The sequence below is a fragment of the Euprymna scolopes genome, chromosome 24 (assembly GCF_053919585.1).
Source record: "Euprymna scolopes isolate OS-2025 chromosome 24, ASM5391958v1, whole genome shotgun sequence".
NCBI classification, from domain to species: domain Eukaryota; kingdom Metazoa; phylum Mollusca; class Cephalopoda; order Sepiida; family Sepiolidae; genus Euprymna; species Euprymna scolopes.
This window is the reverse complement of record NC_136505.1, coordinates 52,907,787-52,920,317: the sequence shown is the minus strand read 5'-3', so window position 1 is coordinate 52,920,317 and position 12,531 is coordinate 52,907,787.

Below are 12,531 nucleotides of genomic sequence, written 5' to 3'. Positions count from 1 at the left end.
GATGGCGCAAATCAAATTGCAGATCTGATGGCACAGAGTTTCCCCAGCTCACATCTGTCAACAGTGCTTCATAGGTGATCTTGTAGTTGACTTGTAGAGATAAACAATATCGTTAGGCGTGAGAAAGTGTCCGTGGTCATAAAGAAAACCAAATTTCCAAGCAACAGAAAAGGGCAATACATGAGCCCCAAGAAAGATTTGATGAGAAAGAAAGAGCAAAAGTTTCAAACTCGAATAATTCTCAAGAACTAGTTATTCAAAGAAAGAAACCAGACACATTTGTGATTGAAAGAAATAAAGTGATTTTTGACAAAATGAAACGAAAGAAGCTAGTTTATGCTCGAATCTACAACCAGATCGAGCACATCTTTTTGATCAATTGCATATTTTAACTATTGACAGGGATATGGTCGAGTAGATACACCAGAAAAGTGAGTGGTATGATTAGCATTTTAGCATATCTGTTGATCACCTGAATAATATTCCCCCCAAAAATAAATGATATAGAGAATAAACAATGTTGGGTATAGCAAAGAACCTGAGGAATACAAGCATTAATAGCAGAGAATGAAGAGACACGAAAACGTCTTTCTAGACTGAGACAAGCGATGATTTTTATAATATTTCAGCATGTCACTTTTCGGTAAGTGGATTGTTGTAACAGAGTCGCTGACGCTGGTAGCAACAGCGTATAACATGTGCACATGACCAAGCCGGCTGCGCGATGTGATGTCACAGCGGAGATAAAAGGACAAAGAAGCGGTGTTCAGAGAAGCACGTGTCCGAGACGTGTTCGGGGAAGCAGAGGTATTCGAGATGTGTTTAGAGAGAGCGAGGTGTTCGAGACGGGTGTTCAGAAATGCATATGTTCGAGGTACGTGGGTGACGTTCAGCGGATACGAGAAGTCACACGTGGCCGTAGAAGCAGTAATAAACGTCTTTTGTTAAAAACTGAAACAACGAGTTTAATTTCTTTCTATTTTTACTACTGTTTCCTTGGGACAAAGTTTACATATGAACGTGTAACGTAACATTTTACTTACATTCAAAACCCTTTTTTCTTATACTGCTCTAATGGGTACAAATTTAATTTAGAAAAATGTCTAGAATCTATTATTCGGATATCATTTGCTTTTGAATTGTTAGTTTAAACGTTTTTCAATAATCTTCAACTGTATCTCACTATACAAAACAATCACCAAACATTGACAGTAAACAATATATATAAAAAAAAGTTCAGCTAACATCAGTTAAAATTTTGTAGAAAGACAAATGTAATTGCTTAAAATAGTTAACAAATAAACAATCTAAGCATAGAAGAACAGCATTCTTCTTGACAAATTAACGTTTCAGTTCTTGCGAAACACCAGCTTCTTGATGTCGCAATTAATATTTGCCACGGATTTGATGATGATTGGATAAAAACGAAGTAAAACACCATTTTAAAACATATTACTGACTTTCTCCATTGAAACGATAAGATTAGCAACAATGCCACCTTGGGTGATAAACTGTTTATTATAATTTACTCACCGTAGAAGAGGCCATGACTCTAGATTAAAATAGTCAGCAGACAATCCCAATTACATGTGTAGGAAACTAAACGGTTTACATAACCAAAAATAGTACATACAATGTTAAGAGCTCGAAATATTTGAACCGTTTTAATGTCTTCTAAAGTCACGTGAATATTTCACGCAACACAAAGTTCTCAAGTAGAATTAGTTCTAAGCAAGAGTTTCAACTCCTCAGTACAGCCAATAATGCATATAAATATAGTATATACATATATTTAGTGTATATATATATAAGGTTAGTACAAAAATTAATATCGTTTTTCACATATGTTACTTTTATATATGATTCTTGAATTAATTCACTAATATATATAGCTATGTTATATATCATTCTGAAGCGCGTTTTTAGCTCTATTTGATTGTGTTATCTGTTACCGTTCTCAATCCATCCATTCATTTTTTTTTTAGGATTTTCGACAGCATGGACAAAATTCAAATTTGCACGATTTTCTTTTTCCAGTTCAAACTAGGTCGAAAAGCTGCCGAGACAGCTCGTGATATCAATAATGCGTTTGACCCAGGAACCACTAAGGAACGTGTGGCACAATAGTGGTTCAAGAAATTTCACAATGGTAAAAAGAGCCTCAAAGATGAAGACGGTCGCAGCCGGTCGACTGCGGTTGATAACGTACATTCTGCGCAACGAAAACGAGTAATTTTTTGAGTGGATTGTGACGCGTGATGAGAAGTTGATCCTCTACGACAATCAGCGACGTTCGGTACAGTCGTTGGATGGTGGAGAAGCTCCACTACACTTTCCGAAGCCAAAATTACGCTAAGAAATCTTATGGTAACTGTTTGGTGGTCTGGGGCAGGTCTCGTCCACCACAGCTTCTTGAATCCGGGCGAAACGATTACGGCGAAGAATTATTACGGAAAAATTGATGAAATGCACCAGAAGCTCCAACATATCTTCCCGAGATTGGTCAATATGAAGGAACCAATTCTCTGTCATAGTAACGCTCGCCCGCATGTTGTTCAACTGACCCTGAAGAAGCTTAACGAATTAGGCTACGAGACTCTGCCTCATCCGCCATATTCACCGGACCTTTCACCCACCGATTATCACTTTTTCAAGCATCTCGACAACTTCCTGCGCGAAAAATGCTCCAAAAGCGAGATGGACTTCCAATGACTTCATCGCTTCCAGAATTTCGGATTTCTATGCTAACGGAAGAAATAAACTTGTTTCTCGTTGGCAAAAATGTGTGGATTCTAATGCTTCCTATTTTGATTAATACACTTTATTATGAAAGAAGTTATGATCTTTTGAAGTTGAACGTAAAAAAACATTATTTTTGCACCAAATAATAGTATATAATATATATCTACTATTCTATGAAACGAATTTTCTGTTTGTGTGTCTGTGTGTGTTCGTTCGTTATGGACTCGAAAACAGCTGGGCTAATTTTTATAAAATTTCAGACGCAGGTCTTTTATGTACTTGGCAGTGTTTTTAGACATATTCTGTATCGGAATATCTTCGATACCTATCGGTAATCGATACTCGAAATAATCCGATGAAAGAAGGAACAGGCGGTTCAGAAGAAATTAACACTTCACACATTTAAACATCACAAATACATTTGGATAGTTTTATTATAACATAAGCCGAAAGGCCCGTCGTATAAAATCAACAATTGGTTCATCGATATGACAGAGGCGCGTTCGAAATGAAAGTTTCTGTTTAAAGCAAAATTGCGCCATGATACTTATTTTTTAATTTTAAACTTAAACTCAAGCCATTATTACTGCACAAGCAGTAGGGCCAGGCAAGCAAAATCTCAAGGTCTATTTATATGATAGAGAACATTCGAAGTAAGTGTTTCTGTTTAGAGCAGAACTGACACTTGTCTTTTGCATTTTAAACTTTTATTCAATCCATTATATAAATTTTATAAAAATCAACGATAGGTTCTCTACAGTGCGATGTAAACTGCAATGTATTGTCAATGCGAGGAGATATGTGAAGCGTCCTCTGGGTGTACCGCAATGGCTATAAACTGGGTAGGCAATAATTGATTTGATTTAAAAATGGGCGATTTCACTGATTTCGATGACAATCAAAATATGGGAGTGTGAAACATTCGTTGATCATCATTGGTCTCTCAGCTAGTATAGTATAGTATCGTATAGAACTTGTTTATGTTAGACTTGAAGATGGCCATATTGTAGTCAACTGGAAAACAGAGAAACGGAAGAGTTCCGCAGGTGTGCAGTTCTAAGAAATAAGCTTTGTACGCTTAGTTTTAGGCACAGACAAAGAGGTGGGAGAAATTATTGATAGCGGTTTCAATTAGATGAGTGTTTTTCGTGAACGTTTGGCGATGGGGGAACAGATTGGAGCTCAGACGAGCACATCTATATAACAACTGATCTGGTATAAACATCTAGATATTTATTAAAAGGAGAAAAAGTTTTATTTGTATAATTTGTATTATTCGGACTATTATTCTCATCTTTTGATCGATGTAACCGCCAACCTGCTTCAGGTGTCTGAAAACGTTGTAAAAAGAAGACTCAAGATCAGAAAAGTAGTCTAAATGATATAGACGATACAAATTATCAAGCTCTATTTCAAAAATACAGAAACACGAAGTTTAATATATTATTTATTCGTGAAAGTTTGGGTTTTCTTCCGACCAGAACTAGAACATTGCATACCTAGCTCACATTTTCTACCATTAACCACTAGATGTAAACATTATTTAAACGCACAAAATATTTACTAGTCGTTTTCAAGTACAGAGTGTATGGTCAACAGACACTTTTTGGATATTAATAGCGTCCTTAAGTTGAAAAATAGTATTTTTTTTCGTAAATAAGTTTCAATGAACTTCATTAACCGACGTGAGAACATTAAAGAAGCAGCTAGCGGTGATTTATAGGCTGCTCTCGTGGCGTTTAGACGAGAGCAATTATCGTGTCTAATAATATATTTCCGACTGTCAGAACAGAGTAATTGCATGTTTTTCCGGGAAAGTGGATTATTGTTTAAACTGTTCAAAAAACCCGAGAATCGATCTCAGCGTTCACTTCTCCTTTATAAGGTAATTACAACCTCATAAAAATCTACAAATCGTTCGCCTCGGAATATTTTAATAGTATTTTATTTTTATGGTAATTGCGGATCATTTTTCTTTCCATATTTATTTGTTTTATTGTATTCGTTTATTTTTGTACTTCTCTTTTCTATATATATCTAATTTACCCCCTCTCCCTCTTCTTCTTCTTTTCCGTCTTATTCTCTCTACTTCCCCCTTCTGCATACTTTGTTTCTTTTATTCATAAATTTCTACATCCTGTTCCCTTTTCACAACTTCCGATTTTTGTGTCAAATATTAAAAAAACGTTGTTGAAGATTGGGTTCTACTCTATGTAATGTTTTCAAGGTTATGGTTCAGGTCGTAACCCTTTTAATCTGAAAGAAACGAACACCTGTTATCAGCATTACAAATTTTTATTTTCTTTCCCGTTCCGTTAAAATTGTTTTCTGTGTTTATTTCCTTTGCTCGGTCAATTCGCTACTCTATTCATACGTGTTTAAATAAATTCCACACAAAATAAAATAAAATAAAAACTAACAAAATTTGGTGCGTTGGAAAGTGCTACCTGATAAGCAATAAATCCCATCAACGGTCACTTGGGAATCAAAGACGTTAAGTCTGTTTATAATCAACCTGATGTTTAATTTTTTTCTTTTTAATTTTTGTTTCTTTTTACTTGTGAATTTTAGTAACATACAGGAAGACAGGAAGTGCGATTCACGGCTCCAAACTATGTATCGAGCCATTTTTAGCTTACCTTTTACTTCCAAAAAGGAAAAGAAACGGAAAACACTTTATTTGTTAGCTACGCGACGTTCAACATCTTTCTCTTTACTGTCATATTTATTCAACTATTATTACTTCTCGATTTTTATTTGGATGTTTACATTATTACAACAAAATTTATGCATACCAAATTGCTGTCTATTATTGAAAATCTAAGTTAGGTTTACATGTTAACAATTTACGCTGTAGATGTCCAGTATCTGATAATATTTAATCAACAGTTCCGACAAGGGCAGATCAAAGCGTTTCTGCTTCAATGGCATTTGTAACAGCTATGCAGCAGTAGGGAGATGGGTGTGGCTCTGTGATTTACGATGCGGTCTGGCAACCTGCGTGTACCTAGTTCGAGCCCAGTTCGTCCCACAAAATTATTTTTACTTTGGAACATTGGCAACCGTCACGTGACTCCTCATCGTAAGCACCCGATATCCTTCTGCAGATAATTCTTAACAGAATTATTTTAAGGAAACGAATGGCAATAAAAGTCATGCAAAATAAATGCCCAATAACAAAACAAACAGCAGAACTAGACACAACCCAATAACAACAAAGAAAAGCACAATTTAAATAAAGGTTTCAATATAATATAAAATTTTCTCCAAATCAGTTTTTTACGTGTATTTTAGATGAAGATTTTGTAAAACATAATTGGAAATATTTTCCTGACGTCTGATATCTTTCTGTCGAACCTAGGAGTCTTTTTGTCGAACTCTGGAATCTGCAAGAAAAATTTCGAATGGAACGCTTTCTTTTATGCAAAAAGAATACTATGTTCGCATCCCGTCAGTTATGACTGCGTAAAAATTCTAAATAATTCGCAATTATATTTTGAGCGGGACCCGCACTAAGGATTGAAACTTTACCCTCCAGAAGAGTATTACTTACAACCGAATTTTACCAAAGTATATGCGAACCCGTGGCGTAATGGATGATCTACTACGTAAATATCTTTGGTAAGTTAGCATTTAGGCTTTGACAATTCTAGTAAAAATATGATGAATTTGTAAAGGATGATATAAATTATACTTTAAGCTAGCAAAACACATTTAGGCAATTCTAGTAAAAATACACAATGAGCAAATAATTTTTTAGAAAAATAGCGCCAAATTAAAAAACAACTCTCATCATCTCTCGATCAGAAGCAAATACATAATTGTAAAACAATAAAATTACTGTAAGATTTTATCGATTATTTCCTGTCAACCAACAATCAACAAAAGAAAGAGTTTGAGAAAAGTTTTGACGTCAAATGTTAGAAAAAAAAAGTTCCATGGTGCTACTGAGTTAGATGGACGCGCTTCACGCCCGTTCCGGTTGACTCTAATTGCCTTGGTTGAAACGCTGAAAAAAAATCTATAAGTACATTTTATGCAAAGTTTTATTTCTCTTTGTAATCATATAAGCAAAAAACTGAAAAATTACCTAATCACCAAATGCTAAAAAAATTAATTAATATCATTGAATAGGTGGTTTATTAAACGTTGCCAATTTTTTTACTCTTTAGGTTAATCATAATATATTTACTCAAGTTCGGGAAAATTAATAGTTTTAACCTTTATAGTAATACTAGCAGGAAGACCCGTCGTTGCCCGAGATTTAATGATGAGCAAGGAAATGTTTCACACTGCAATATTATTATTGTCATCGTAATCAGTAAAATCGCCCATTTTTTCAATCAAATCGATTCATTCTCTGCTCTAGCTGTGTACGCGGTGCAAGTGGCTGTGGGCGGAAGCAGTGACTTAATCCATACATTGTAGTAAACATTGCACTGTAGAGAATATATTGTTCATTTTATAAACATTTTTCTCTATAATGGCTTAGATTAAGTATAAAATGCAAAATTCAAATATCATGCTTTAATTATGCTTTAAAACGGAAACATTTCAAATACGACTCTGTCATATCAAAGAACCTACTGTTTATTTTATATCTCGGGCCTTACCCCTTGTGTGGTAAAAAAACTCGTGAAATCCACTTGTGATGTTAGGCTGTGTAAGGTGTTAACTTTGGTCAAAATCCCCTGTTTCTTCTATTATCGGATTCTTTAGATTATCGATAATCAATACTTATCGAATACATTCTCGTACAAAACCGATCTAAGAACAGACAGCTAAGATACATTGTGTGAAATTTCATAAAAATTGGTCCCGCCGTTTTTTAGTCCATAGGGAACGAACACACTCAGACACACAGACACACGGATAAAGTTCCTTTTATATAATAGTAGTGATAATATCTCTCAAACCCCTCAGAATATTTACCATCACATTAGAAACTTCATAACTACATTATTAACTTGATATCAAATGAACCACATTATCTCTTTTTCTATTAGATATTCATTTATGAGATTAATACCTCAATGTTGATTTACTAATCAAAATTTTTAACATCGCTTGCATTCTGTATGCGATAAGTAATTAAGTTTTTAAAATCTTTATCTATTTAAAGAAAACGGTAAAACACAGAAGCGAATGTGTTTTAATTTGTAAGCGAAAAAACGAAGAGTGTGCTAAAACGGCGATTAGTCGTAGTACATCATTTATCTTTCTCTATCACCGAAGGGGGTTGATATGCCGTAAATCAAAAACAACCAACCAACCAACTCACTTCCTACACCACCTCATTATTCGTGTACGCAATGATATCGTCTGAAGCAACAACTTAACTGTTGCAAATACGTCGACTTAAAATAGTAGAAATTAGCAACCCTCGGCATTCAACAGTAGGTTGGTTTGAGAAATATCGGAGTTATTTTTGGATGAGAAAGGATGGTGATCATGAGGGAGGCGGAGTAGAAGTTAATGTATATTTTCACATCGTGAGATAATTTTTTTTTGCAGCCATGAGACCGTGCTTTTGTGCTATTTGAGCGTAGACTATCATTCTTTAATACGAATTAATAGTAGCTTGCATGATATTAGACTCAATGGTTTTAAACTAAAACTTCTTTCTTACAGATGTTACTAACGTTAGACAAATCTTAAGTACCTTATAACATGAGGATTATGTTATGGGAATGATATTTCATACTGAAATACGAAAAAACAAACAATATTAAAAAAAAAATTATGTTAAGAGGGACGTCGGGAACGTTCTTCTTTCATCGCTGTAACCTCTCTATCAAGGAAGAAATGTTGCTTATCATTCTCTATATCATAGTTTTCCTGGTAGATTTGTAACTGAGAAGAAATTTACAACTCCTCCTCGATGAGAGCAAGAACTTTCTCGAATATTACGTTTTCTTTATCTCTCTACTTAGTGCACTCCGAACGTTTACCAGGAAAACTATTAGTCTGTCCCCACGCCGTGGGGACGTTTCTGGAACGAGTGTTCTGTCCTGTGTACGAGACGACCAGCTATCCAGAATTAAACAAGATAAAACTAGACACTAACACACCCCTTTGCACCAACAGATTGAAATAACGTCGGCTACATCTTCCGACACGTCTTCTCCTCGGGTTCTTTATCGTTGTCATTATTTTCAGTACCACGGTGCTGGAACAGATCGCTGTAAGGAATGAACGTCAGACACATTTTATCATAAAAAACAGACCCTCTTTTATCGCATTAACTGAATGAGAATTTTAGCTCCAAATTTAAGGGGCGCAACCGAGATCGGATTCTAACATTTTGCTACCCGTCGGATGCCAGCAAAATTACAATTCTTCCCTATTCGTCGAGATGGAATGAATGAAAGCGAACTAGGAAGAGAGACAGAGAAAAAGGGGGACGAAAGAAAGATAGATAGGGAGACACTAATACATATCAAGAAGAAAGAGACAAGACATAAAAATAATCACTGACAGTATATTCAGTTCAACATATATCAGGTGATAAAGTCAATATGTACACTGCTTTCACCTGTCAGCATAACATCAGACATCCATTTTATAAACAATCTGTAAAAATTCCCAGATAATTAAACAAGTGATTCATAACACATTCCAAATGTCATCATATTTATGACGGCACATGTTAAAATATAATCTTCCACCTTCGAGTTTAAAGCGAGTCGGGTATAAGGCCCTGAAATATTGGGAGTTAAGTATCCCCAAAGTGGCCACTTTATCATTGTGCAACACTAGAACTCTAGAACTAAATATAACATACATATAGGTGAGAGGTATGTCGTGGTTTGCTTAACAGTTAACGCAATTGAAACAAATGAATAAATCAGTAGACATAATTTTCCCTCTGACGTAACCATATTTAAACAGGAATTTTTGATTACTTCCTTTTGATCAGAAAATCTATAGATAAGTAAAAATAAAATAGAATTACCTCCCCTTAACAGTCAACGTAATTAATTTAAAATTTAAGAGCGTTTGAATTTTATTTAAAAAAAAACGTTAAACACAACGGCCACTTTACGATTGGCAGCCTACAGAGTGGGTATACGTTTCTCAACTGACAATGAGTGATGCACTCGAAAGGACCTATGGAAAAAATACCATCTTCAGTTGAAAAAAAAAGAAAGAAAAAACAATCAAGTAAATAAAAATAATTTTGATTATTGTTTATTTATCTGTCCACAGCTGTACAAGCCTTCAAAAACACCTTTTACGCATATAAGTAGTTTCTTTGCAATAACTTCCTGTCTTTAGAACGCCATAACCCGAGAGTGTTTACAGCCTATATAACATTACACACGTAGAACATTTACCTTACAGCAGTACGTTTTTGCAACAACAGAATTTTTCCTCATTCACTCGTCACGCGTAACTTCTCGTTACAGCCGTGACGTCATCCACGTCCTCAACGTGGTCATCTTCTCCAAGGTGCTCTCTCTCTCCTTTTTGTAGTCTATTTCTTTTTCCTGGTCGTGACGCCATTCCGCACACGGCTAGATAATTACATATAACTACCATGTGTGCTCTGTTAAACCTATTCGTTTTAAACAACGATTTTGCTAAATCATTGTTGGATCTTTGTCTGAATCCCCTAGTCGGATAACAATCAATAATTTCTCTCACTCTTTATAAGTGCCTAAACCGAACCGTAGATTCCATTACAAAGCTTCGTTCTTAGTAGTGCACACCTATGGAATTATCTGTTTGCTTGCTTTCCAGCTGATTCCAATATGGCCGTCTTCAAGTCCAATGTAAACAAGTTCTTTATGAGCCGCTTGCTTAAGTAATCCAATTAACCAAATTTACACTACTCACAATTACTATGATATTGACCCATTGACTACTGTACACTCTTATCCTTGAGTGACCTCTGGGCCTTGATAAGTGTTGACTTCTAAGTAAAAATACAAAAAAAACTAAAAATATAGTTCAATATCTAATTGACAATCTTACTGATCCTTATAATCAACAAGCAATGGTGTTTTGATAAATTGCGAATCATTATTATATGAAAACAACAAAAAAAACAAATCATTTCAAAATGTATGGAAATATTAAATGATTTAAAACACTTTCTCCTATTAGTCGACAGAGGGCGTACTTGTCATCTGTCATTTTGCCTTTTAACGAAGCATATATCTCGAAATTTCTGGGCATAATCGAATTATGGTGGTTAATTCGAATTTTTATACGAGAAATTTTCTTGTGTGTTCAAAGAGATTTTTCTGAACGATGATTTGAAACATTTTATAAATGACATCCTCGAAATTTTGGAAAGATCTCACAATCGTCGTTCTTTCTGCTTATGTGATTAAAATATTTAGAGAAACAATAAACAAGGAATATAAAAACTGCAATAAAAAATGATATTGTTATTAATGAGGATGATGTGGAGATAGAAGGGGAAAAAAGAAAAATTACAACAATCACAAAAATAACAGCATTAATAATAATAATAATAATAATAATAATAATAAAACAATAATAATAATAATGACAAAAAAATAATAATGACAAAAAAAATGATAATAACAACATTAAAGTGACGGCATTAACCGATACCACACCAAATATTCGAGAAGATCAAAGAGTATGAAAAAATTGAGGAAAGAAATAACAAACCATAGAAGAATACGAAGAGGACTGTGGCCTTACGAAGGTTTAGTTTCATTCGAATTCCAGTGAAGTACAATGTTCACTATCAACGAGAAACTAATGGCAAACGGCTGTTGCGACAATGTAAATCAATTTGCAAATAATATTGAAAGAGGAGGAGAGTACTAGCAATATTGGAAGATGTGTTGTTTCTCAGACCCAAGGGAACACCACAGGACAACATTAAAGAGGATTCTTTGATGGTGCCCTGTGTGAAAACTCCTAGTGAAATACTACTACTACCACTACTATTACTATTACTACTACTACTACTACTAAAGGAGTTAACGCATAAAGGCAAATAAACTAATATTAAATTTATCTGAAAAATGATGATGATGATGATGATGATGATGTTGATGATGATGATGCTGATGCTGTAGATGATGGAAGGAAACAGACGCAAATTAATAGAAAATGAAACATGATTATAGGAATATAGAAATCGAACTATATAATACGGCAATGACAAAGCATCCTCATTTAAATAATTCCAATCGTAATCGTTAGGTCTAACGTTGCCAGAAAGCAATAATGTTGAAGAAACTACTTGAAATATATAAAGACCGTTTCATTTTAAATATATAGAACCTTTCATAATGGAGTCTGGTCTGATTCATCGCATCTGCATTGACTGTGTTATGGGACGATGATGATGCTTATGATGTTGCTGATGATTATGATGACAAAAGAAGAAAAAATGAATAGAACATGAAAATCCATAGAATTATTACAGAAATCGAACCCTACAGACGACAATGACAAGATATTCTCATTAAAATAACTCCAATTAATCGATATGAATAAGATTATCGGAGAGAAATAAAAATAAACTACTTCAGAAAGTATAAACACCTACGGGCACCTAGACAATATTGCAACAGAAATTTGAATCAGATTTTTGATAGCATCATTTTAATTTATTAAAAGAAAAAAAAAAGAATGCGGAAAACATATCATAGACAAAGACGTAATAAAAGGCGTTGCACTTATAAAACTATTTCTTTCTTTTTTTTTTCTATTATGCGGGACCGGCTGTTATACAACTTTAAATCCACGCAATTTTGTTCAACAAATTATAATATACTGAACAAACGCACGATTCAATAA